The sequence below is a fragment of the Amblyomma americanum genome, chromosome 2 (assembly GCF_052857255.1).
Source record: "Amblyomma americanum isolate KBUSLIRL-KWMA chromosome 2, ASM5285725v1, whole genome shotgun sequence".
NCBI classification, from domain to species: domain Eukaryota; kingdom Metazoa; phylum Arthropoda; class Arachnida; order Ixodida; family Ixodidae; genus Amblyomma; species Amblyomma americanum.
Window position 1 is genome coordinate 225194468 of NC_135498.1, and position 27230 is coordinate 225221697.

Consider the following 27230-nt stretch of genomic DNA (forward strand, 5'->3'; position numbering starts at 1 on the left):
TTCCCCTATTATGTTCGCCAATTTTAGAAAACAGGCTTTTCAGAAAAGAAGTGCATTTTTCGGCAGAATATTGCCAGCGGTGTAGTGCATGAGAATACCGCTAACTGCTAACTAGTAGGCTTTCTAACTGTGATTAGTTAGCGTCGTAAATACTACTGATAGTCTCCTTATTTATGAGATGTGTGTAAAGCGGTTATTAATGTCCATATCAGTTTTCTAACACGCGGTTACCCTCGGCGCTGTGGCCCAACAGATTTTGTCTACGTCGTGCCAAAAAGCGTGCGTTTTCGAGAAGCTCGCAGGAAAAGCAACGCTTTCAGGGCATATAACTCGTCAAGGAACACGTCATCTATTCTCAAATCATGGTCTTTCTTGACGCTATCAACTTCTTTCATCCTTCACAACACGGGTTTCGCAAGGGTTTGTCTTGTGAAACTCAACTGGCCGTCTTTCTTCATGACGTTCACTCTAACCTCGACCTAAATTTACAAACTGACGCTATTTTTCTAGACTTTGCTACAACATTTGATAAAGTTCCCCACAGGCGTTTACTGCTAAAACTAATCATGCTAAAACTGCATCCTAACGTCTTATCGTGGATCGAAGAATTCCTTTCTAACCGCTCCCAGTTTGTTCTCGCTAGCAGCCAGAGTTCCAACCCTCTTCCAGTAGCATCAGGCGTACCCCAAGGTTCTGTACTTGCTCCCCTCCTATTCTTAATCTACATAAACGACTTACCCTCAAACCTGGTTTGCAATGTTCGTCTGTTTGCAGACGACTGCGTTATTTAACACACGATTTCCAACACCTTTGACCAATCACAGCTCCAAAACGACATTGACACAGTGCATGCCTGGTGCGATGACTGGCTAATGTCGCTTAATCCTAATAAATGTAAACTCGTATCTTTTCACCGCCGGCGTAACCCCCATATTTTCTCTTACTCCGTTGCTAACGTTCCACTAGAATCTGTATACTCATACAAGTACCTAGGTGTCACCTTGTGCCAGGATCTCTCCTGGCGCTCTCATGTAACGAACATCGTCGCATCAGCTAACCGGTCATTGGGTTTTTTGAAACGTCATCTACGGCACGCCCCTCAAAGTATTAAACTTCTCGCCTACCAATTACTCATTCGACCAAAACTAGAATACGCATCTGCTATCTGGAGCCCGCAACAAGCATATCTCATTAGTTCACTAGAATCTGTCCAAAATCGCGCCACGAGGTTCATTCATTCTGCCTATTCATACGACATCAGTGTATCGTCACTTCAACGACAATCAGGTTTATCAACTCTTGCCCATCGTCGTCGCATTGCTTCTCTTCGTCTGTTTCATAAGTTTTTTTACAGTTCCCTCGGACAACCACCCTACATCACACCGCCCGCTCGCATATCTCATCGCACCGGCCATCCACTGCAAGTGTCATGCCAACGCACCCGCACCGTCACTTTTTCCGCATCCTTTTTTCTTCGCACTGCTAAAGACTGGAATGGCCTTCCCCACGACGTTGATGCCATCACCTGCCAATCAAGTTTTGTGAACAATTTAAATATGCATTTCATAAATATCATGTAAGCAATCATATTCAACCTATATTTGTACTCCCACCCCTTATGTAACACCCCCAAAGTGGGGTCTTTAAGGTAATAAAGTGAAGTGAAGTGAATATAGCCAAAATTTTTTGCGCCCCAGCACTGAGGCTGAGTGTCTTTTGAAAATCCTATAAACTGATAAGGATATCAACTCGCCGCGGTGGCTAGGTGATTAGGGCGCTCGGCTCCTCCTCTGGAGTACCCGGGTTCGACCCCGACCGCGGCGGCCGCGTTTCGATGGAGGCGAAACGCAAAGGCGCCTGCGCGCTGTGCGATGAATATGATAATTGGATTTTGGGGAAAAGAAATGGCGCAGTATCTGTCATATATCGGCGGACACCAGAATCGCGCCGTAGGGGAAGGGATAAAGGAGGGAGTGAAAGAAGAAAGGAAGAAACGTGCCGTAGTGGAGGGCTCCGGAATATTTTAGACCACCTCGGGATCTTTAACGCGCACTGACATCGCACAGCAAAGAGGCGCCTAAGCGTTTAGCCTCCATAAAAAAGCAACCGCCGCGGTCGGGTTCGAACCCGGGAACTCCGGATCAGTAGCCGAGCGCTCTAACCACTGAGCTACCGCGGCGGATCGATGAAATTGAAAATTGGTTTTTGAGGATAGGAAATGGCGCAGTATCTGTGTCACATATAGGGTAACACCTGACCCGCGCCGTAAGGGAAGGGATAAAGGAGGGAGTGAAAGACGAAAGGAAGAAAGAGGAACTGTAGTTGAGGGCTCCGGAATAATTTCGACTACCTGGAGATTCGTCGTGCACTGACATCGCCCAGCACACGGGCGCCTTTGAGTTTCGCCTCCATCGAAACGCTGCAGCCGCGGTCGGGTTCGAACCCGGGAACTACGAATCAGTAGCCGAGCGCCTTAACCACTGAGTCACCATCGCATGATATTAATAATAACAATAATTGTATTTTGGGGAAAAGAAATGGCGCAGTATCTGTCATATATCGGCGGACACCTGAATCGCGCCGTACGGGAAGGGATAAAGGAAGGATTGAAAGACGAAAGGAAGAAAGAGGTACCGTAGTTGAGGGTTCCGGAATAATTTCAACTACCTGGGGATCCGACGTGCACTGACAACGCGCAGCACACGGGCGCCTTTGAGTATCGCCGCCATCGAAACGCTGCAGCCGCGGTCAGTTTCGAACCCGGGAATTCCGAATCAGTAGCCGAGCGCCGTAACCACTGAGTGACCGTGGCATGATAATAATAATAACAGTAATTGGTTTTTGGAAAAGAAATGGCGCAGTATCTGTCTCATATATCGGTGGACACCTGAACCGCGCCATAGGGGAAGGGATACAGGAGGGAGTAAAAGGTTTATGGGGGATTTAACGTCCCAAAGCGACTCAGGCTATGAGGGACGCCGTAGTGAAGGGCTCCGGAAATTTCGACCACCTGGGGTTCTTTTACGTGCACTGACATGGCACAGCACACGGGCCTCTAGAATTTCGCCTCCATCGAAATTCGACCGCCGCGGCCGGGATCGAACCCGCGTCTTTCGGGCCGGCAGCCGAGCGCCATAACCACTCAGCCACCGCGGCGGCTTAGGAGGGAGTAAAAGAAGAAAAGAAAGAAGTGCCATAGTGGAAGACTCGTGAATATTTTAGGCCACCTGGGGATCTTTAACGCGCACTGACATCGCACAGCACAGGGGCGCCTTAGCGTTTTGCCTCCATAAGAACGCAACCGCCGTGGTCAGGATCGAAGCCGGAAACTCCGGATCAGTAGCCGAGCGCCGGAACCACTGAGGCACAGCGGAATGAAAAATTGGTTTCTGGGTAAAGGAAATGGCGCAGTATCCGTATGACATGCCGGCGGACACCTGAACCGCTCCGTAAGGGAAAGGATAAATGAAGGAGTTAAAGAAGAAAGGAAGAAAAAGGTGCCGTAGTGGAGGACTCGGGAATAATTTCTACCACATGGGGATCTTCATTGTGCACTGACATCGAAAAGCACACGGGCGCCTTAGCGTTTCGCCTCCATCGTAATGCAGCTGCCGCGGTCGGGTTCACACCCTGGCTGCGCGATGTCAGTGCACGGTAAAGATCCCCAAGTGGTCGAAATTATTGCGGAGCTCTCCACTACGGCACCTCTTTCTTCCTTTCTTCTTTCACTCCCTCATTTATCCCTTCCCTTACGGCGCGGTTCAGGTGTACGCCATTATATTTTCTTATTCATTTTACAATACTGTCGCTCTCAGCCGAGAGCCTAGCAGAAGGTCATGAACAAATAATTCATTGTACGGGTACAAGTATGAGATATATACTGCGCCATTAACTTTCCCCAAAAACCAATTATTACTATTACTCATACAGTTTTGCGGAGCTTCCAGAGAATAGATTTTCACTAACAATAATTGGATTAAGATTTTATCAGTGTACCTTTACCGAAGCTTGCATAAACAATGGCTGCAACATGCAGAAGTTAACAGCTCGCGCAAGTAAATATGTTTTCTTTTGGCGATGATAGAAATTGTTTGTGCAATAATTCATGCCTAGCTACTAGATGACTGTCTTCTCGAATGAAAAGCGTGTTGTAAAGATATGGATAATTCAGTACCCTTTATAATAATTGTTTTTTTGGGGAAAGGAAATGGCGCAGTGGCTGTCTCATATATCGTTGAACACCTGAACTCCGCCGTAAGGGAAGGGATAAAGGAGGGTGTGAAAGAAGAAAAGAAGAGGTGCCTTAGTGGAGGGCTCCGGAATAATTTCGCCCACCTGGGGATCTTTAACGTGCAGTGACATCGCACAGCACACGAGTTGAGTTTCCCCTTCCGGTGGCGATGAGAGGAAACTACTTGATGATGAAATCGGGGTTTCTTGATGACCCGGTGGTTCTACTCGCAAACATTCACATTACTCAAGGAAAGGAGAAGGTTAACTATTTATTTACAACATAGGTAAAAAAACGAGAAGAAACAAAGCAAGGAGAAAACTATTTACATGACTAAATCGTGGATCAGACGAATTCAGCCCCCGCTCAACCCAGAGCGCTTGGTTTTAAACCCTCTGTCTCCGCCCTTAGCGGGGACAGTAACCAATAAGATAACCAACAACCCATCTCGCCAATCAGTGGTTAGGGAAAGGAAAATAAGGTCCGCCCACTGATCAGAGATTGGGGAAAAAGTTCTGATTAAACATTTGGGAAGGAGGTTTCAAATAACTACACAAACAACACAAATGCGACTTCCGTTCCCCACGCTACCCACGGCACCACAGACGCTAGAAACATGTGCCGAAATTGACGATGACTCAGGTTGTTGACAGCAACGAAGAGAAGACAGTCGTTAAGGGAAGTAGACAGTCGTTACAGGAATAGTGGGTTTCCGGTCACCCGGCTAATACTCAGCCTATCTCGTGCGCCCTCGAAACCTCGTCAGCCCCTTAACAACCACATGTCGACAGCTGTACATCGTTAACGTTTTTCCCGGCGGGTCATCCCCGTGACGGCGCGGCGTAAACGAGGACGGGACGGGACGGTCCCCTTTGTTGGGGACTTCCGACCCCACTGGAGCGGCTTGCAGACACAATATCAACGAGTTCGCGGAATGGTCAGCGAACTCCACACCTCCCAACCAAGAATGTCACGCGGACACTTGCTGTCAGTGTGACATAAAAGTCCGGCCACAATGTTCCAAGCAGCACTGCGCACACACATACACAGCCTCAATTCGTTCCGTGCACACAAGGTTAGGACACCAATCTGCACATTCCAGAATCCACCATGTCAGATCGGTGCACCAAATTGGCAGAAATTACTTCTAGCCGCCTACATCTCGAAAAAGAAGTTCATGTTTCTTTTTGGCTTTGTCAACAAGAGTGGACCAATATTTCAAATTGTCCGGCACAGCGCCGGTTGCAAAGGCTGCCGCCGCTATCAGATCAGTAGAGCTCACCGGCTCCCCGCGGGCTAAGAAGATTGCTGCTGCCATGGCGTCTGCATACACCCTTACTTTTAGTTTTACTGTCGGGTTAGGCCTGTCATGGGCAACTTGGCCTGCTAGCTGTGCTAGCTGTTTACAGCGTTGGCGGCCGGTGTTCTCCCCAGAGAAGAGCCTGCCCTCACACATTATCGTTTGACGATCACCTTCGCCGCCGAGCTTGCACACTTCTGATGATGGGGCAAGTGGCTCCATGTGGAAACCTACAGGAATGGAGGCATTGCCTACATCCACCAGTGTCCTATCCGCTGCGAAATTCTTTGCAGCTGTCCCTGTTAGCTTGCAATCTGATGCAGAAACATTTGCAGCTTCGGGACCTGCCTGAAGCTCCACTGAAGCCTCGAGTCTGTCTCGAACAGATTCGTGCGAGCTTCTGAAATGCTCATCGCAATCTGAGCTCTCATGTTCTTCATCTGGCTGGTTCCTTTCTGGCTGCTCTAGTACCGAGTGTGTTTCCGATGTTACTAGCTGCCCTACACCTTCAGCTAGATCTGTCAGCGCGCACAGTGTCAGCACCGACTGGCAAGACAACTCATCTTTGGCAGCTGGATGACTATCTACAGCGAAGAGCGTTCTCACTATCAGATCCGCCTTCTCCCCGTCCTCGACCCATAATGCTGTGTCAGAGTTAGCGCACCCTGGCTGGGGTACGATGCTGAGCTCTTGTTCGCGAGCAATACAGTCATGTGTCTCCCGGGTCTGGTCTATATTGGGTTGCTCTGACAACATGTTCGTCACAGGAGTGACTAACGCTCCTATGCCTATCTCTTCTGGTGCGACACACAAGATTAGGCCCTGCTGTCTGACCGTTTCAGCTTTTAAAGCTGTAGTCATCGGCACACACGACAGATCAGCGTCCGCTACCTGGAGAACCGCATCTTCCTGTTTCGTTTCTTCAGAGCACTCACCCCTAGAACGTAACTGAATTTGGTCTCCTGTTAATTTTATTTCAGTCCCTGAATCCACACAGGCTTCAGAACATTGACGTTCGGTTTGCAAGTCGCCATATGCCGGCGCCAGTATCTCTACCTGAGCTACTAGTTTGCACACATCTGTCCTCACCGCGGGAACATCTTGTTTTTGCTTTGAATTCGGGCAGTCAATCATCGAGTGTCCAAATTTCATGCAGGTATAACATTGAAGTGCTGCGAATAAGACTTCGCTATCAACTTTCGTCTCTTGCCTTAATTTCAAATGCATCTGTGCAAGTTTTTTCTTTTCTAGTTCAATTTGGAGTTTCAAATTTTCAATTTCACTCAGCTGTTCAGCCTCCTCCTGCTCAACACGTCGCATCCTGCCCTCCTGATCATACCGTACGGCAGGCATCTCCGTTTTCCGTGCTATCGTTTCTAGCACTAAACACTACACCGACATGGTGAATTCGGAGAAAGCAGAAAGGTCTCCTACCTTACTGGTTGCTCTCTGCCCCGGTGATCTCGTCGTCCTCCGTGATGACGACAGGCTCCTCGATGCGGACGACTTGAGCTCTGGATCTCTCAGCAGCTCGCTGACTTCTGCCTCGTTTGACTGGCTTGTCTTGGTCGCCTGGTTATTTTCAGCAGCTCGCTGACTCGAACCCGTTCGATGTGGACGCCTGGTTCTTTTCAGCAGCTCGCTGACTCGAACCCTCCCTGGCTTGTTGTTGCCCGGCTCCTTCAGCTCCTAGCTGACTTGAGCCTCCGACGTCCTCTCGAACTCGACCCATAATCCCGAAGCTTTCGACGTCAGTCTTGCGACGCAGCTTCACGTTTTCTCCTTTAGGATAAAAAGCTTGTCCACCGACTTGTTCTTCTCACCTTCCGTCCAATGCCTTGAGTAGAAAGAAGTTGCGATCCTGTGTCGACTGCGCCAGTTGAGTTTCCCCTTCCGGTGGCGATGATAGGAAACTACTTGATGATGAAATCGGGGTTTCTTGATGACCCGGTGGTTCTACTCGCAAACATTCACATTACTCAAGGAAAGGAGAAGGTTAACTATTTATTTACAACATAGGTAAAAAAACGAGAAGAAACAAAGCAAGGAGAAAACTATTTACATGACTAAATCGTGGATCAGACGAATTCAGCCCCCGCTCAACCCAGAGCGCTTGGTTTTAAACCCTCTGTCTCCGCCCTTAGCGGGGACAGTAACCAATAAGATAACCAACAACCCATCTCGCCAATCAGTGGTTAGGGAAAGGAAAATAAGGTCCGCCCACTGATCAGAGATTGGGGAAAAAGTTCTGATTAAACATTTGGGAAGGAGGTTTCAAATAACTACACAAACAACACAAATGCGACTTCCGTTCCCCACGCCACCCACGGCACCACAGACGCTAGAAACATGTGCCGAAGTTGACGATGGCTCAGGTTGTTGACAGCAACAAAGAGAAGACAGTCGTTAAGGGAAGTAGACAGTCGTTACAGGAATAGTGGGTTTCCGGTCACCCGGCTAATACTCAGCCGTATCTCGTGCGCCCTCGAAACCTCGTCAGCCCCTTAACAACCACATGCCGACAGCTGTACATCGTTAGCGTTTTTCCCGGCGGGTCATCCCCGTGACGGCGCGGCGTAAACGAGGACGGGATGGGACGGGCCCCTTTGTTGGGGACTTCCGACCCCACTGGAGCGGCCTGCAGACACAATATCAACGAGTTCGCGGAAAGGTCAGCGAACTCCACAACACGGGCGCCTTAGCGTTTTTCCTCCATAAAAACGCAGCCGCCGCGGTCGGGTTCGAGCCCGGGAACTCCGGATTAGTAGTCGAGCGCCCTAACCACTGAGCCACCGCGGCGGGGACGGCACCCTTATCAATATCTCTGCTTTTTTGTCAGCGACGTTGGTGTTTGCTTGCGATCCGACGTATATATAATACCCGCTTGTCTTTACACACAAAGTAGAGTGTTCATAAGGTCCGTTTCGCTGTTCGAACTGCCGTCTTTGTCAAGAATTCGACCGCTGTTCAAGACAGTCTCGCGGTCAATTTTTACTGCGCATTCGGTGAGGCTAGCCACAGTTCAGGATTAAACCATCAAGCTCAAATTAAACCAAGATACCTGGTGTTTCCCCTAATATGTTCGCTAATTTAAGAAAACAGGCTTTTCTAGAAAGAAGTGCATTTTTCGGCAGAATATTGCCAGCGGTGTAGCGCATGAGAATACCGCTAACTGCTAAGTAGTAGGCTTTTTAACTAACTGTGAGTAGTTAACGTCGTAAATATTACTGATAGTCTCCTTATTTATGAGATGTGTGTAACGCGGTTAGTAATGTCCATATCAGTTTTCGAAAACGCGGTTACCCTCGGCGCTGTGGCCCAACAGATTTTGCCTACGTCGTGCCAAAAAGCGTGCGGTTTCGAGAAGCTCGTAGGCAAAGCAACGCTTTCAGGGCATATAACTCGTCAATTTAGCCAAAATATTTTGGGCCACAGCACCGAGGCTAAGTGTCTGTTCGAAATCCTATAAACTGATAAGGATATCAACTCGCCGCGGTGGCAAGGTTGTTAGAGCGCTCAGCTCCTCCTCTGGAGAACCCGGGTCCGAACCCCACCGCGGCGGCCACGTTTCGATGGAGGCGAAACGCAATGGCGCCTGCGTGCTGTGCGATGAATATGATAATTGGATTTTGGGGAAAAGAAATGGCGCAGTATCTGTCATATATCGGCGGACACCTGAATCGCGCCGTACGGGAAGGGACAAAGGAGGGAGTGAAAGAAGAAAGGAAGAAAGGTGCCGTAGTGGAGGGCTCCGGAATATTTTAGACCACCTGGCGATCTTTAACGCGCACTGACATCGCACAGCAAAGGGGCGCCTAAGTCTTTTGTCTCCAAAAAAAAACAACCGCCGTGGTCGGATTCGAACCCGGGATCTCGGGAGAGGTCAACGGGCAGCGAGATGATGAGGGCGTGCATCACATATGCTCCGTCGACGTTTGCTCGTGGTGCCGGAATATCGAGCTGAAGTGACCTGCTTTCCATCGGACACAGTCAGTGAAGGTGTTGTACACCTCTACGCACCATTTTTCGGCCTTTTTCGCCCATTGGAACCGATTTTTGAAGATTTTGCTGTTGCGCCAGGCGTGGAACGCCGTCACTGGTTAGGCCTAACGCCGCCGGCTGCTCATCGCCCTGTTCGTCTCCGAATCTACATCGTCATAGATGGAGTACCGCGTCGATGGCGAAGTGATTTTCCCAGAAGAATTCGACAATGATCCACGGTGGTCCCGCGCCGTCCGGGCCCACAACAAGCTCTACCCCACCACGAAGCCATCATCGTCCAATGACGCGTCAGCAGCGTCCAGTTCCGGGGCAAGTCCAGGCAAGCCCGCTCAACTTCCGCAAGGCAAGTCTACTCCACCGAAAATCAAGAAAAACGCCCAACTTCCTCGTCTAACAACTTCAGACCTCAAGATTGTATTCCGCCCAGGCGGTGGTCTCGACCTGCGGCCCTTGAACGGCGGAGCTCTTCTCCAGCTTCTCTGCACTGGCGCAGAGATCCACTACGCACAAGCGCGGAGCCAGGACAAGCTCCGAATCAACCCTTACAATAACGCGTTAACCGTGAGTACGTCTTCGGAAGCCCTAATGAAACGATATGTCCAACTTCAGGAACTCAGGCTCCACGACCAACAGTATCCGATACATACGTCGCGGCCCCCGACAACGCCGTCAAAGGGATACTCTACAACGCGGGATATAACCAGACTCAAGAAGATATTTTCTCCGACCTCGTGGCGCTGAACCCCAGCCGCCACTTCACGATCGCCGACGCCCGCCAGCTCGGCCGCACCAAGTCCATCTTGGTCACCTTTATTGACACCACGGAAGTTCCAAGACAGCTCTTCTTTTACGGCACCCTCTACACGTGTCATCCCTTCAAGGCGAAAGTTGAAGCATGCTTCAACTGCCGCAAGCCGGGCCATCGTGCTGATGTGTTTCCGAAAGAGCGCACCGACCTTTGTCCTCGCTGCGGTACGTCTTGGCCATCAAAGAAACGCCGGATTGCACTCCCAAATGTATCCTGTGTAATGGAACGCACTTCACAGGGACGCGCAAGTGCAAAGTACGCTTCGAACGCTCCGGCAACACCACGCCGGTCTCCACTCTAAGGACAACGCCCCCGGCGAGTCCACCACCGTCTTCGCCACCCAAGAGTCCCAGGGCGTCGCGAAGCCGCCAACGATCCACCTCCCACCCAAGAACCGGTCGCAGTCGCAGTCGTTCTCTGTCCATCCCACCACTTCCAGGCCAAAGGGTCAAGGACTCTTCGAAACAGGTGAGCTGGGGGCTGCAGTATTCCTCGCTCGAGAAGGAAAACGCGGAGCTAAAAGCACAACTGTCCTCCCAGAGTCGCGAAATTGCGGCTCTGAAAGAGCAACTGCAAAACCTTTTAAGGCGTGAACACTCCCCACCGACATTGCCCCAGTGGTGCAAACCCCGACACATCCAAACGTGCCCCGTTCCTCCTCCGTCTCTTCCCTCTCCGCTTCCTCCTCGCGCGCCACGTCACCGGCACGTGGGCTTCCCGCTAAACGCAAGTCCGCCGATGACGCCAATTCTCCCTCCCAACCAGTCACTGACAACCTTGTACACCATGCGACGTCTTTCATGCAAGATTTTGAGAAACGCATGATGGCGACGCTAAACACGTTCCGCTCCGAAACTCAAACGTGGATGAAGAACATTTCTGACCGCGTGGCGACGCTCGAGACCCGCCAAAGCAATCTGGAGGCCATTGTCGCGCAACTCCAAACTAAGATTCACGAGCCTCTCCCCAGAGGTCATACGCCACCCCCTGCATCTTCCGCTCTCTCTGTCATTGCCCAACATGGCTGCGACACCCCAACGCATTAAGGTGTGGCAGTGGAACTGCAGGGGTTTTCGCTCAAAGCGAGATAACCTGCAGCTTTACTTACAAACCCTCTCTAGCCGCGACGCCCCCGCGGTCATTGCGCTTCAGGAAACTCTGACGTCAGTCAAGCTCCGAAACTTCACCGCATACGAACCTTCTACCCAGCCACAGACCAGGGTCGCCACGCTCGTACATCGCAATCTCACTGCGAAAGAGCACCCATTAGAGGTAGACGACATAGACGGTCTCCTGCTGGAGCTTCTCCCTACCACACGCAAGTCACTTAGCCTCTTCATCCTCAATCTCTATAGCCCCCCAAAAGGTTCTCCTGCCCCTCTTGCGGCTTTCCGCAAGACGCTCTCGATCAGTTCGAACAACTCCCTGTTGGTAGTGGGCGACTTCAACGCCAATCACATCAGCTGGGGGTACCGCAAGAACTGTCGCAAAGGCACCTCGCTGTGGTCATTCATTCAGGACGAAGGCCTCTCCCTTTTGAATGACACCACGATCCCCACCCGTATTGGTTCCAGCGTTCAGCACACCAGCCTAGACCTCACCATTAGCAAACACATTCGCGACAGCCGATGGATCAACACGACACACTCCTTTGGCAGCGACCATTATATCATTTCCACAGAGCTCAGTATCTCTTCCATTACCTCGCCAAAACGACGAGGGACACAGGTGGTGGATTGGGAAAAATTCCGCCAACTTCGGCTCCTAACCCCGAACAACGTCACGGACCTCTCTGAATGGACCGCCAGTCTCAACCGCGATGTCGCCCGCGCTACCTCCACCATTCCCGAACATGAGGACACGTCGGCTGCTGACAGCCGGCTCCTCCACATGTGGGACGCACATGCCAGCCTGCAAAGGCGCTGGCTCAATCAAATGCACAATAGGCCCCTCAAACGCCGTATAGCTCATCTCATACGCGAGATTGAAACACATGCACGCGACCTGGCCCATCAACAATGGGGACAGGTCTGCGATCGCATGAGTGGCAATTTAGGCCTCAAAGACACCTGGTCCCTCCTCAGATATCTCCTGGACACGGGTCACGCGAAGGCCAACCAACGCAAGCATGTCACACGCATCTTGCACCAGCTCCCTCTCTCAGACGATGTATTCCTCCAAGCCTTTAAAGATCAATATCTCACCACCACCCCTCCCAACCCCCTCCCCCTGTACACGGGAGACCCCAACCCAGAACTCGACGCGGACATCTCTCCGGCGGAGGTTCGGGCGGCCATGCACAAACTTCGGACCACGACTGCCCCCGGCGCTGACAGTCACCAACTAGGCGCTCCGCAATCTCGACGGCCAGTCCGTGGAGGCTGTTGCAGATTTGTTCAATCACTGCTGGCGAACGGGAACCCTCCCTTTGCAGTGGACTCATGCCCGCATAACTTTCATCCCCAAGCCAGGAATGCCTCTTGAGATAAGGAATCTTCGCCCCATTTCCCTTACGTCTTGCATCGGCAAGCTCTTTGAGCACGTCGTCCTTGGTCGCCTCCAGGAACACATGGACGACAACCTCCTCTTCCCCCAACGATGGTTGGTTTCCGTCCCCACCTCTCCACCCAAGATATCATGCTTCAGCTCTCAGAAGACGTCCTCCACCCCAGAAAACGAGGCGCACGCACGCGGTCCTGGCCCTGGATCTAAAACAGGCATTCGACAATGTACATCATTCGCCTATCTTGGACGCCCTGTCGTCCCTACACGTCGGCGCTCGTACCCATCAGTTCATCTCAGCCTTCCTCCGCCACCGCACAGCTGAAATCACTTTTCGCTCACTCTCCTCCTTTTTTTCACCCACGGTAGCCGAGGTACCCCTCAGGGATCGGTACTCTCCCCGCTTCTATTTAATATAACTCTCATCCCCATGGCAAAGGCTCTTTAAGCCATTCCCGACCTCTCGCACTCTTTATATGGCAACGACATCACCCTGTGGACCTCCACGGGTAATGTCGGCACCATTGAAGAGACAATACAAGCGGGGGCAGATGTGGTGACCTCCTATGGCCATCAGGTAGGCCTTGCATGCTCTCCTACAAAATCGGAACTTCTGGTCCTTCGCCCCTCTAGGGGAAGACTGGACAAAACTCCCCCACCTGGCATCGATGTCACCATTGATGCCACCCGCATACCAGAGGTAGACAAAGTTCGCATCCTGGGGATGGTTCTCCAGAACAATGGCAAGTACACTGCCACAATCACCAAGCTAACTGCTGCCGTTCAACAAACCGTTCGTCTCATCAGACGAATCGCTAACAAACACCGAGACATGCGGGAACACGACCTCCGCCGCCTGATCCAGGCTTTCGTCCTTAGCCGGGTAGTATACTCCCTGCCCTATCTCTTCCTCTCCCGAGTAGAGGAGAACAAAGTCAACTGCCTCATCCATCAGGCATACAAGACGGCCCTCAACCTCCCCCAGCACACGTCGAATGAACGCCTTCTTAAGATGGGCGTACACAACACCCTCGCCGAGCTCAGCGAGGCCCATCGATCTGCTCAACTTGATCGGCTCTCCTCCACCCTAGCCGGCCATCACATTCTTGACACCATTGACCTACACCCCCCTGGCTATTATACTCACACCTTCTTCCTCCCACACCGCACACGGGACCTCATCATCATTCACCCCCTCCCTAAAAACATGCATCCCGAGCACCACGCGCCTCGTCGTGCTACTCGGGCTGCAGCCCTACACAAACACTATGGCGCACAGCCGGAGAGCGTCTACGTCGACGCAGCCTCTTACACCTCCTCTTCCGCCTTTGCCCTGGCGGTAGTGTCCAATTCGTACACCCCTATTACGGCAGGCACTGTCATTGCCTCCACTCCTGCGGAAGCGGAGGAGGCAGCCGTAGCCTTAGCCATAGCTACTACATCGGCGAGCCGCATTTTCAGCGACTCAAAGACCGTGGTCCGTAACTTGACGAAAGGCCGCATCTCCGAACCCGCTTTCCGGCTTCTAAGCCGGTCTCCCGCCCCTACCCGACCTATTCAGCTTCTCTGAGTCCCGGCCCACGCCGGCCACCCAGGTAACGAGGCGGCTCATTATTTAGCTCCAGGTTTCGTCAGCCGAGCAGGAGCCGCCGACGACTGGGGAGACGCGCGAGATCGAATGGTCGCGTATCACGAGATAACTACACTACCATGAGCAACGGCTAACGTATCCCCCTCCGCACAAGTCTCTCACTAAATTGCAGCAGGTTACGTGGTGACAGCTACAATCCCGCACCTTCCTCTCTCCTGCCCACTTAGCCCTGGTTCACCCGGGACTGTTCACGCCAGTATGCACCCTTTGCGGAGCTCCGAAAGCGGATTTTGCACACATTCTAAACCCGCCGCGGTGGCTCATTGGTTAAGGCGCTCGACTACTGATCCGGAGTTCCCGGGTTCGAACCCGACCGCGGCGGCTGCGTTTTTATGGAGGAAAAACGCTAAGGCGCCCGTGTGCTGTGCGATGTCAGTGCACGTTAAAGATCCCCAGGTGGTCGAAATTATTCCGGAGCCCTCCACTACGGAACCTATTATCCTTTCTTCTTTCACTCCCTCTATTATCCCTTCCCTTACGGCGCGGTTCCGGTGTCCAACGATATACGAGACAGATACTGCGCCATTTCCTTTCCCTAAAAACCAATTATTATTATTATTATTACACATTCTAACATATAATAAACTTGCGCAAAGAAAACAGGACACAACAAAATAACACATACGACAAGAACAGAGCGCAACTTCCAACTAGTTTATTAAGAGCAGGCAACTTGAATATATACCAGTGTTAGCCAACAGAAAGATTACAAAACCAAAAGGAAGATAAACCACGTGCGCTGTTAATACCAGCAAGCTTTTCCCGTACGGCGCGGTTCAGGTGGCCAACGAATATATGAGACAGATATTGCGCCATTTCCTTTCCACCAAAAACCAATTATTTATTAATATATACATTCTTTATTCTTGCTCATAGCTCCTTCCACCAGCCGATTGGCAACTCACAGACCTCGAGCGATGGGAGGCTGCGGTGTCCAGTTCTGACCCGGCTGCCCAACAGCAGCTAGTGGACTGGGCTTTGGAAATCGCTGAGAAGCATCACCTTCCGGCCACGACACGCATCGAAGAGCAATCCCATCACTAGGATGTAACAATTAGGCTTGCTCTACTTTATAAAGTATTTCACCACCACCACCCGGGATCTCCGGATCAGTAGCTGAGCGCCGCAACCACTGAGCCACCGCGGCATGAAAAATTGGTTTTGGGGGAAATGAAATCGCGCAGTATCTCTCTCACATATCGGGGGACACCTGAACCGCGCCGTAAGGGAAGGTATAAAGGAAGGAGTTAAAGAAGAAAGGAAGAAAAAGGTGCCGTAGTGGAGGGCTCGGGATTAATTTCGATCACCTGGGGACCTTTAACGTGCAATGATATCGCAAAGCACTCGAACGCCTTAACGTTTCGCCTCCATCGTCACGCAGCCGCCGTGGCCTTGTGGGCCTCGTAGCGAGCACTCCGTACGCAGAAGTTGCCAACGAACTTCGACAAATCAAGACAATGTCCCTTGGAAACCTCACTCATGACGTGAACGCCTAAATACCTTTCACAGAGCACGACAGACGGGCGTAATCCACGGAATTCCGGACCACGTGACACCGGAAGCTCTCCAGACGGGCCTATACATGCGTTCACGCGGGACCACCGTACTCGACGTACGACGCATGGGCAAAACATCGTCGATGCTGATCACTTTCAACGGCCCGAACACCCCCAAAGTTGTGTACTTCAAGAGCGCGGAGTTTCGTTGCCATCTGTACCGCCCAGCACGACAATTCTGCTATGTGTGCATGCAGCCGGGTCATCGCTCCGATGTGTGCCCCACGCCAGACCTGGCGGCCTGAAGGAAATGCGGGGCCCAAAATCCTCCTGACGGACATCAGTGCCTGCCGAAGTGTGCTCTGTGGGGAGGAACACACGAAACCGGCAGCAAGGAGTGCCCCAGTCGGTTCAAACCACTCAAGCAAAAGCCACCATCCGTCGGAGCCTCCACCCCCCCCCCCCCCCCATCAAGGAACAACACCGGTCCAGGAAAGACAACCAGGCCCGAACTCGGACGTCGCGCTGGTTCAGCACGGACGACGAGTCATCCAGCCAAAGCGGCAGCAGTAGGAGCAGATCGAGATCCGTCTCCACCAACCGGTCAACCCCTCCTCCCCCTGCACCCAAGCAAAAAAAGGAAATTAGCCGGCCACACCAGGGGCAAGCCAAGGCCACGGACAAAAGGTGAGCTGGGCAGAGCTCGTTAAGAACTCTCCCACTGTTCCTTCAAACACACCCACTCCACCCAAATGCTCAGACTGCGCAAAAATGGCACACACTATCGGCAAGCTAAGATCCCAGGTAGCGGAGCTAGCCCGCAAGTGCACTCCTCTCACCACCCATCACGTTCAACCTACCCCACCTCCTGCGCCCCGGGACGTTGAGACTTCCCCCAAACCACTGCTACCACCAGTGGCGACACCCACTCCCACACCTCGCCAACCAACAACCAACCCCCTCCACAACACATATGAAGAAATAGAGGGACGTCTCTTGAATAACATTATGAACAACATAAACCCCCTTCTCACAACATTCACCTCCCAGTTCTCAGCCCAAATCGCACAATAGGCGCGCGCCTGGACGCACATGACGCCCAATTTTTTACCCTACAAGCACTGATAAACACCAAAGCCCCAAGCAGAAAACGTGTTACCAGCTCTGACAACCCTCGAGCAAAAACTTACCGGTCCGCGACCGCGGCGGTCGCTATGAGTAGCGACAACGAATCTGTCAGGAGCTTTACCAGCCACCAGGATGGCTCCACTCTCTAAATCAGGCACTCATGACCGCCTAGAGATCTGGCAATGGAATTGCAGAAGTTTCGTGAGAAAACAAAGCCTCTTGAAACAATACATCAATGCCACCCCCATTCGACCCGATATAATCTGCCTGCAAGAGGTAGGAGCCGACCCGGTAGGCGCCAAGAGGTAGGCGCCGACTCTCCCAGGATATTACACAGTCCACAACGCGAGCTCGCCAAAAGTCGCCACCCTTGTTTCTAAGGGCATCACGGTGGTCGAACACTCCTTGAGAGAACAGGAGATCAACTACAACATGATCGAGGTCATTCCTAACAAAAGGGGCCGCAAGAGCACCTTGGTTCTGAACGTGTATCACCCCCCACGAGCAACCAAGGCCGATTTCTCTGACATACTTCAAGAGGCAGATCAGCTAGCTATTTCCCATCAGCTTATCGCACTCGGTGACTTTAACGCCCCCCACAGAGAATGGGGCTACAAAACGAACTCGCTTCGTGGTCTGAGCGTGGTACGAGCTCGGGATGCCCTGGGCCTGGAAGTACTTACTGATCCTTTATCCCCATCCCGCGAAGGAAACAGCGTCACGCGCGATTCATGCCCTGACCTTACAATCGTGATGAACATCCATAACGCTACGTGGACAAATCTCGGAGAGAGTTTAGGTAGCGACCACTACATCGTAATCACGTCTATCACCTACGCAAACATTCGTCGCCCCCTGGGAGCAGCCAAAATCACAGACTGGACTAAATACCGTGCACAGCCCGTTTCGGAAGACCCCATTCAATCAATCAGTGAATGGAGTGAACAGATTTGGAAAGCACACAAGGAGTTCACCACCGAAGTAAAATGCACACCCGATAATCCGGCGGTCGATCGTCACCTTCTGAAGTTGTGGCAGACCCGACGGACTCTGGTTCGCAGATGGAAACGCCAACACCTCAATCGTCCCTTGAGACTCCGCATATCACAGATCACGGCAGAAGCACAAGAGTATGCACAACACCTCTCTCAGAAGAATTGGCAGGAATTTTGCGAGTCACTACGCGGCACGCTGGGGACCTCCCGCACCTGGGCGATCCTCCGCAGCCTCGTCGATCCGCAAACATCGCGGTCTGCCACTAACCGTACACTCAAAAAAATCGCCCATCTGTACCCCGGAGACGACGAGGCCCTCCTCACCACCCTCAAAACCAAATACATCGGCGCCCCCCATCCTCCTAGCACAATCTCGTACACGGGAGGCCCAAATGAGAGGCTAGACGCCCCCATCACTACTGCCGAGGTTTACGCCGCAGCTCGATCTGCCACACGCAACACGGCAGCTGGCGCGGACAAGATCACAAATGGGATGATTCGAAACCTGGGCAAGTCGCAGATCGAGGTCCTCACTACCTACATAAATGACACCCTATGGGAGGCGGGAGAACTCCCTGCAGAGTGGAAACACTCCGAAATCGTGACTATCCCAAAACCAGGCAAACCTCCAAGCCTGGAAGCATTACGACCCATCTCCCTCACCTCTTGCCTGGGCATACTATACGAGCGCGTTATCCAGACCCGCCTCCAAAACTACATAGAGGACAACAACCTCTTTCCACCCACTATGATCGGCTTCAGGAAAGGTCTTTCTACGCAAGACGCTTTCCTCCTTCTCAAGGAAGAAGTACTCAGTAACATCCCGAGAGGCAGTGAGCACCTAATTATGGCACTTGATCTGAAAGGCGCTTTTGACAACGTTTCTCACGACGCCATCTTGAAAGAGCTCAACGCCCTCGATTGCGGACCCAAGACCTTCAACTACATCAAAAACTTTCTCAGCAACCGCACGGCCACGCTTGGCATAGATGTCCGCTCCGGCACAGAGCAGACACCCAACAAAGGCACTCCCCAAGGCTCTATCATCTCTCCTCTTCTCTTCAATATAGCTATGATCGGCATGACAAAAGCACTCGAGGCTATTGAAGGCATCGTCTATACTATCTACGCTGATGATATTACCATCTGGTCCAACTGGGGTTCCCTTGCCGACAAAGAAAACACCCTACAAGAGGCAGTCAATTGCGTAGAAAGACAAGCAGCAAATTGCGGCCTCTGCTGCGCACCCGACAAATCCGAAATTATCCGCATTCAGGGCTATGCCTAGAAATCTCCCGGCGACATCGAGGTTTACCTAGAAGGCGCGGCGAGAATAGAGGAAGTCCCTCTTATTCGCATCCTGGGCCTTTGGCTTCAGAGCGACAGGAAAGCCAACCACACGTTACAGCGTCTCCGGACAACTGCCCTCCAGATCTCCCGCATGATTCGGCGCATCACCCGCAACCGAAAAGGCATGAGAAAGGAGGATACAATTCGACTGATACAGGCTCTAGTTATGAGCCGCCTGTCATACGGTCTCCCATTCCTACCACTTCTGGGGAATGAGCGAGACAAAGCAGATGCCATCATCCGTACCGCCTGCAAACATGCGTTAGGCCTCCCGATGTACACGACCAACTGCCACCTCGAGGACCTGGGACTGACCAACACAATAGAAGAAATTCGAGAAGCCGTCCTAGCATCGCAAAAGGAACGCCTCCTCACCACCAAAGCTGGACGCGCAATCTTGGAAAGAGTGGGTTCCCCAGCTGACATACGCGCCGTCCAGGACAACCGAGACCTACCCTCAACTCTGCGAACTCGCGTGTATGTAGCTCCACTCCCGAAAAACATGCACTCGGACTCACAAAAGGGACGACGAAAGGCGCGAGTGGACTATCTGCGCCGCACACATCGACAGGCACAAAATGCTGTATACGTCGACGCAGCCGTGTACCCCGATTCAACAAAGGCGGTGGCGGTCGTCTTGGACACCAATTTCAAGGAAATCGCCAGCGCCTGCCTACGAAACTGCTCTCCCACAGTAGCAGAAACTGCTGCAATTGCCCTCGCATCCAGCACGGCGATGCTACGGGAAATGAGTTAAAAATTATTACCGACTCACAGTCCGCGTGTCGCCTCTTCCTCTCTGGCAGACTTCCACACTCCGTCGCTCCCATTCTGACTACCCCACAAGATCAAAATTCCACATGCAAGCACCAAATCGCTTGGACTCCTGGGCACGAGGGGCTCGAGGGAAACGAGGCCGCGGACAGTCTAGCTCGAGGATATACTAACCGAGCGACTAACCTCCCCGACCTCACCCCTCTGTCCTCTACGTACGGCGAGCGCCTCCTCCTTCTCCGAACACAAAGACAAGTCTATCCCCCTCCACACCGTAAGCTAACGGCGGCAGAGGCGAGGGAATGGCGACAACTACAGACGAACACCTTTCCTAACCTACACAAGTACCACATCATCTTCCCCGACAGATATGACAGTATCTGCCCCTGGTGTGGCGGAATTCCAACAACATATGTAACATGGGGCTGCTCCGGTCCCAAGCCCCCCGAACTAGACAAACATCACTCCGAGGAACGGTGGGAGTCTGCCCTGCTCAGCTCTGACTTGGCGACGCAGCGAAAGCTGATATCCCAAGCAAGAGCAACTGCGGTGGACATTGGGGTCATGAATTAAGGACTCCACCCAAAATCTGTATTTTCGCCTCTCTATCCTACCTTTTGAAATAAATGTTTTCTACTACTACTACCGCCGCGGTTGGGTTCCAACCCTCGCTGAGCGATGTCAGTGCACGGTAAAGATCCCCAGGTGGTCGAAATTATTCCGGTGCCCTCCACTACGGCACCTCTTTCTTCCTTTCTTCTTTCACTCCCTCCTTCATTCCTTCCCTTACGGCGCGGTTCTGGTGTCCACCGATATATGAGACAGATACTGCGCCATTTACTTTCCCCAAAAATCAATAATGTTATTACTCGTACAGTTTAGCGGAGCTTCCAGAGAATGAGTTTTCACTAAAAATAATTGGATAAAGAATTGATCAGTGTACCTTTACACTAGCTTGCATAAAAATTGGATGCAGCATGCGGAAGATAACAGCTCGCGCAAGTAATTATCTTTTCTTTTGGCGATGATGGAAATTGTTTGTGCAATAATTCTGAACTACCTACTAAATGACAGTGTCTTCCCGAATGAAAAGCGTGTTGTAAAGATGAGGATACTTCAGCATCCTTATCAATCTGTTCGCTTTTTCTGTCAGCGACGTTGGCGTTTGCTTGCGATCCGACGGATATGTAATACCCGCTTGTCTTACACAAAATAGCGTGTTCATAAGGTCCCTTTCGCTGTTCGATCTGCCATCTGTGTCAAGGATTCGATCGCTGTTCATGGCAATCTCGCGCTCAATATTTACTGCGCACTCAGTGAGGCTAGCCACAGTTCAGGATAAAACCAACAGGCTAAAATTAAACCAAGATACCCGGTGTTTCCCCTAACATGTTCAGATGCTAGCTCCAAGAGTTCCACCCTACTCCATTTCCTGTGAGCCACTTAGCGCAGTCCTTCCCCTACACAGACACACAAAGCAATTCCTGACTCCTACGAGTGATGGCACTTTCCAAACAGCCCAGACAATTTGAAGCCCTTCCCAGTTCACATTTATGAATTTAGTTCCGCAATGCACTCGATTCCGTTCACCTTCTGTGCATGGGCAAGTCAGGTCTATTTTTTCCCATGAACACATGGTGAGAGTTGAGTTTCCCCTTCCGGTGGCGATGAGAGGAAACTACTTGATGATGAAATCGGGGTTTCTTGATGACCCGGTGGTTCTACTCGCAAACATTCACATTACTCAAGGAAAGGAGAAGGTTAACTATTTATTTACAACATAGGTAAAAAAAACGAGAAGAAACAAAGCAAGGAGAATATTTACATGGCTAAATCGTGGATCAGACGAATTCAGCCCCCGCTCAATCCAGAGCGCTTGGTTTGAAACCCTCTGTCTCCGCCCTTAGCAGGGACAGCAACCAATAAGATAACAAACGACACCCCTCACCAATCAGTGGTCAGGGAAAGGAAAATAAGGTTTCCGCCAACTAATCACAGATTGGGGAAAGAGTTCTGATTAAAACATTTGGGAAGGAGGTTTCAAATAACTACACAAACAACACAAATGCGACTTCCGTTCCCCACGCCACCCACGGCACCACAGACGCTAGAAACATGTGCCGACGAGGCGATGACTCGGGTTGTTGACAGCAACAAAGAGAAGACAGTCGTTAAGGGAAGTAGACAGTCGTTACAGGAATAGTGGGTTTCCGGTCACCCGGCTAATACTCAGCCGTATCTCGTGCGCCCTCGAAACCTCGTTGGCTTCAGGCCTCTTAAGACGGGCTATGCCCGTGACGGCGCGGCGTAAACGAGGACGTCGGCCGCACAAAGGGGAGGCAGGGACGGGACGGGCCCCTTTGTTGGGGACTTCCGGCCCCACTGGAGCGGCCTTCCCTGCGGACACAATATCAACGAGTTCGCGGAAAGGTCAGCGAACTCCACACCTCCCAACCCAGAATGTCACGCGGACACTTGCTGTCAGTGTGACATTAAAGTCCGGCCACAAGGTTCCAAGCAGCACTGCGCACACACATACACAGCCTCAATTCATTCCGTGCACACAAGGTTAGGACACCAATCTGCACGTTCCAGAACCACCATGTCGGATCGGTGCACCAAATTGGCAGAATGATTTCTAGCCACCTACATCTCGAAAAAGAAGATGTTTCCTCTTAGCTTTGTCCATAAGATTGGACCAAAATTCCAATTTCTCCGGCACGGCGCCGTTTGTGAAGGCTGCCGCCGCTATCGGATCTCCCTTGTCGCTTTTCTCAAAATTAATAGAGCTTACAGACTCCCCACAGGCCACGAAGGCTGCTTTTGGTATTGCGTCTGCATTCGCCCTTACTTTGAGTTTTACCGTCGGGTTAGGCCTGTCATCGGCAACTTGGCCTGCAGTTTGACATCGTGTTTCAGACAGTGCTAGCTGTTTACAGCATTGGCGGCCGGTGTTCTCCTCAGAGAAGAGCCTGCCCTCACACATTATCGTTTTACGATCACCATCGCCGCCGAGCTTGCACACTTCTGATGATAGGGCAGGTGGCTCCATGTAGAAACCTACAGGAATGGAGGCATTGCCTACATCCACCAGTGTCCTATCCGCTGCGAAATTCTTTGCAGCTGTCCCTGTTAGCTCCCAATCTGATGCAGAAACATTTGCAGCTTCGGGACCTGCCTGACGCTCCACTGAAGCCTGAGTCTGTCTCGAACAGATTCGTGCGAGATTCTGAAATGCTCATCGAAATCTGAGCTCTGATGTTCTTCATCTGGCCGGTTCCTTTCTGGCTGCTCTAGTACTGAGTGTGTTTCCGATGTTACTAGCTGCCCTACACATTCGGCTAGATCTGTCAGCGCGCACAGTGTCAGCACCGACTGGCAAGACAACTCATCTTTGGCAGCTGGATTACTATCTACAGCGAAGAGCGTTCTCACTATCAGATCCGCCTTCTCCCCGTCCTCGACCCTTAATGCTGCGTCGGAGTTAGCGCACACTGGCTGGGGTACGATGCTGAGCTCTTGTTCGCGAGCAATACAGTCATGTGTCTCCTGGGTCTGGTCTATATTGGTTTGCTCTGACAACATGTTCGTCACAGGAGTGACTAACGCTCCTATGCCTATCTCTTCTGGTGCGACACACAAGATTAGGCCCTGCTGTCTGACCGCTTCAGCTTTCAAAGCTGTAGTCATCGGCACACACAACATATCAGCGTCCGCTACCTGGAGAACCGCATCTTCCTGTTTCGTTTCTTCAGAGCACTCACCCCTAGAAAGTGACTGAATTTGTTCTCCTGGTAACGTTATTTCAGTCCCTGAATCCACACAGGTTTCAGAACTCTGACCTTCGGTATGCAAGTCTCCGCATGCCGGATCATCCATCCCATCTGGTTGACTGACCTTATTAACAGTCATCTCCGACTGGGAATGTAGCTTATCAGGCGCCAGTATCTTTACCTGAGCTACTAGTTTGCACACATGTGCCCTCACCGCGGGAACATCTTGTTTTTGCTTTGAATTCGGGCAGTCAATCATCGAGTGTCCAAATTTCATGCAGATATAACATTGAACTGCTGCGAATAAGACCTCGCTATCAACTTTCGTCCCCTGCCTTAACTTCAATTGCATCAGTGCAAGTTTTTTCTTTTCTAGTTCAATTTGGAGTTTCAAATTTTCAATTTCACTCAGCTGTTCAGCCTCCTCCTGCTCAACACGTCGCATCCTGCCCTCCTGATCATACCGTACGGCAGCCATCTCCGTTTTCCGTGCTATCGTTTCTAGCACATAAACACTACACCGACATGGTGAATTCGGAGAAAGCAGAAAGGTCTCCTACCTTACTGGTTGCTCTCTGCCCCGGTGATCTCGTCGTCCTCAGTGATGACGACAGGCTCCTCGATGCGGACGACTTGAGCTCTGGATCTCTCAGCAGCTCGCTGACTTCTGCCTCGTTTGACTGGCTTGACTTGGTCGCCTGGTTACTTTTCAGCAGCTCGCTGACTCGAACCCGTTCGATGTGGACGCCTGGTTCTTTTCAGCAGCTCGCTGACTCGAACCCTCGATGGCTTGTTGTTGCCCGGCTCCTTCAGCTCCTAGCTGACTTGAGCCTCCGACGTCCTCTCGAACTCGGCCCGTGATCCTGAAGCTTTCGACGTCAGTCCTGCGACGCAGCTTCACGTTTTCTCCTTGAGGACAAACAGCTTGTCCACCGACTTGTTCTTCTCACCTTCCGTCCAATGCCTTGAGTAGAAAGAAGTTGCGATCCTGTGTCGACTGCGCCAGTTGAGATCCTGTGTCGACTGCGCCAGTTGCGATCCTGTCTCGACTGCACCAGTTGAGATCCTGTGTCGACTGTGCCAGTTGCAATCGTGTCAACTGCGCCAGTTGCGATCCTGCCGACTGCGCCAGTTGAGTTTCCCCTTCCGGTGGCGATGAGAGGAAACTACTTGATGATGAAATCGGGGTTTCTTGATGACCCGGTGGTTCTACTCGCAAACATTCACATTACTCAAGGAAAGGAGAAGGTTAACTATTTATTTACAACATAGGTAAAAAAAGAGAAGAAACAAAGCAAGGAGAAAACTATTTACATGACTAAATCGTGGATCAGACGAATTCAGCCCCCGCTCAACCCAGAGCGCTTGGTTTTAAACCCTCTGTCTCCGTTCTTAGCGGGGACAGCAACCAATAAGATAACAAACGACACCCCTCACCAATCAATGGTCAGGGAAAGGAAAATAAGGTTTCCCCCAACTAATCACAGATTGGGGAAAGAGTTCTGATTAAAACATTTGGGAAGGAGGTTTCAAATAACTAGACAAACAACACAAATGCGACTTCCGTTCCCCACGCCACCCACGGCACCACAGACGCTAGAAACATGTGCCGACGAGGCGATGACTCAGGTTGTTGACAGCAACAAAGAGAAGACAGTCGTTAAGGGAAGTAGACAGTCGTTACAGGAATAGTGGGTTTCCGGTCACCCGGCTAATACTCAGCCGTATCTCGTGCGCCCTCGAAACCTCGTTGGCTTCAGGCCTCCTAAGACGGGCTATGCCCGTGACGGCGCGGCGTAAACGAGGACGTCGGCCGCACAAAGGGGAGGCAGGGACGGGACGGGCCCCTTTGTTGGGGACTTCCGGCCCCACTGGAGCGGCCTTCCCTGCGGACACAATATCAACGAGTTCGCGGAAAGGTCAGCGAACTCCACAGTGAGGGTCGAGGGAAAAAAGCAGAACTTGTCGCTTGACATGCTCCTCGGCCCCTACATTCCAGGGCAGCAGGCAACATGCAAATTACGTAGACAAGTAACGTCGCAAAATGCCAACTATGGTTGGCGCATCATTAGAAAAAACAATAAGGAAACACGCACACAAAAACTGGTAACAAAAAAGGACAGAAAAAGTATACTTCATAGAAAAGAGGTCTTTGGTTATTCCAATCAGGTCAACATTTTATGAAACGGAAGTAATAAAGAAGCAGTCAAAGCATGGTGAGATCTAAAAAGTATCACATACATCCTGTATATCATTGTGGCATGCTCGTGATAAATCAATCTTTGCAGCATGAAACTTATTTAAAAGACGGGGGAACATGTTTTCTAGGCTATATGCATCATATATTGTGCGGCATGTTGGAATATGCGACAGTTCGCTCTGCCTGATAGGGTAAACTTGTACATTTAGCGAAAGGTCTGCGGTGTCACGCAAGTAATTCACATTTTGTTTTATGTCCTTATTTCTTTCAGCCAGCCTAACATTATACATTCCAGACACATTTACGCCATTCACATGGCGGAATGAATCGTATGTGTTTATATCAGAACCGACATTTAGTATTGCACGTAGAGCCTTCTTCTCTAAACCGTAAATCTTATTTTTATAGGTACCTGTAGTTGTTCCCCAAAAAGTTTACTTGGGACATAAAGAGCGAATTATAAAGTACAAGTCTAATTTTGCATGGAAGTGACGATGCCGGTTAATGATACCAGTGACACGAGAAAGCTTACTGATTCAGCGTTAACATGATTGTCCCAGCTTGGTTGGCTGTTGAAATGTACCCCTAATATTTTAACATTGTCTACAACCATTATCGTTTCCAAATCTAGCTTAAGATCGCATGGTAGAATAATGTTTTTATTTTTTGGTTTGAATAAAATAGCCTGTTTTAGTTACATTACATTTCAACTGAATATTACGGGACCACTGATGGAGTGCACTTAATGTCCTATTTGCCTCTTTCATCACGTCTTCACAGGCGCTTGATGAGAAGAACAGCGAGACGTCATCTGCATACATAACACACTTCGCATGCAGCCATTGATTAAGGACATTTCCAGACTCCTCACATTCTGCGAGCGCCGCCATGCCGCCGAGCGGCATGACTTGGCACGTGAGGGAGCGAGAAAGGCGACGCTCATCCTACGGTGCGCGCAGTTTTCCTGTGGCAAGAAATACATTGGCCAAACGGGAAAATGTGTGAACACCCGTCTTCGTC

The 27230-nt window shown here is 51.1% G+C and overlaps 1 protein-coding gene across 1 annotated transcript in view; it reads right to left on the bottom strand.

Moving 5' to 3' along the window:
- Window positions 1-27230, bottom strand: part of LOC144120391 (gonadotropin-releasing hormone receptor-like) — a 656327-nt gene that overhangs the window by 160797 nt on the left and 468300 nt on the right. The window lies entirely within an intron of this gene.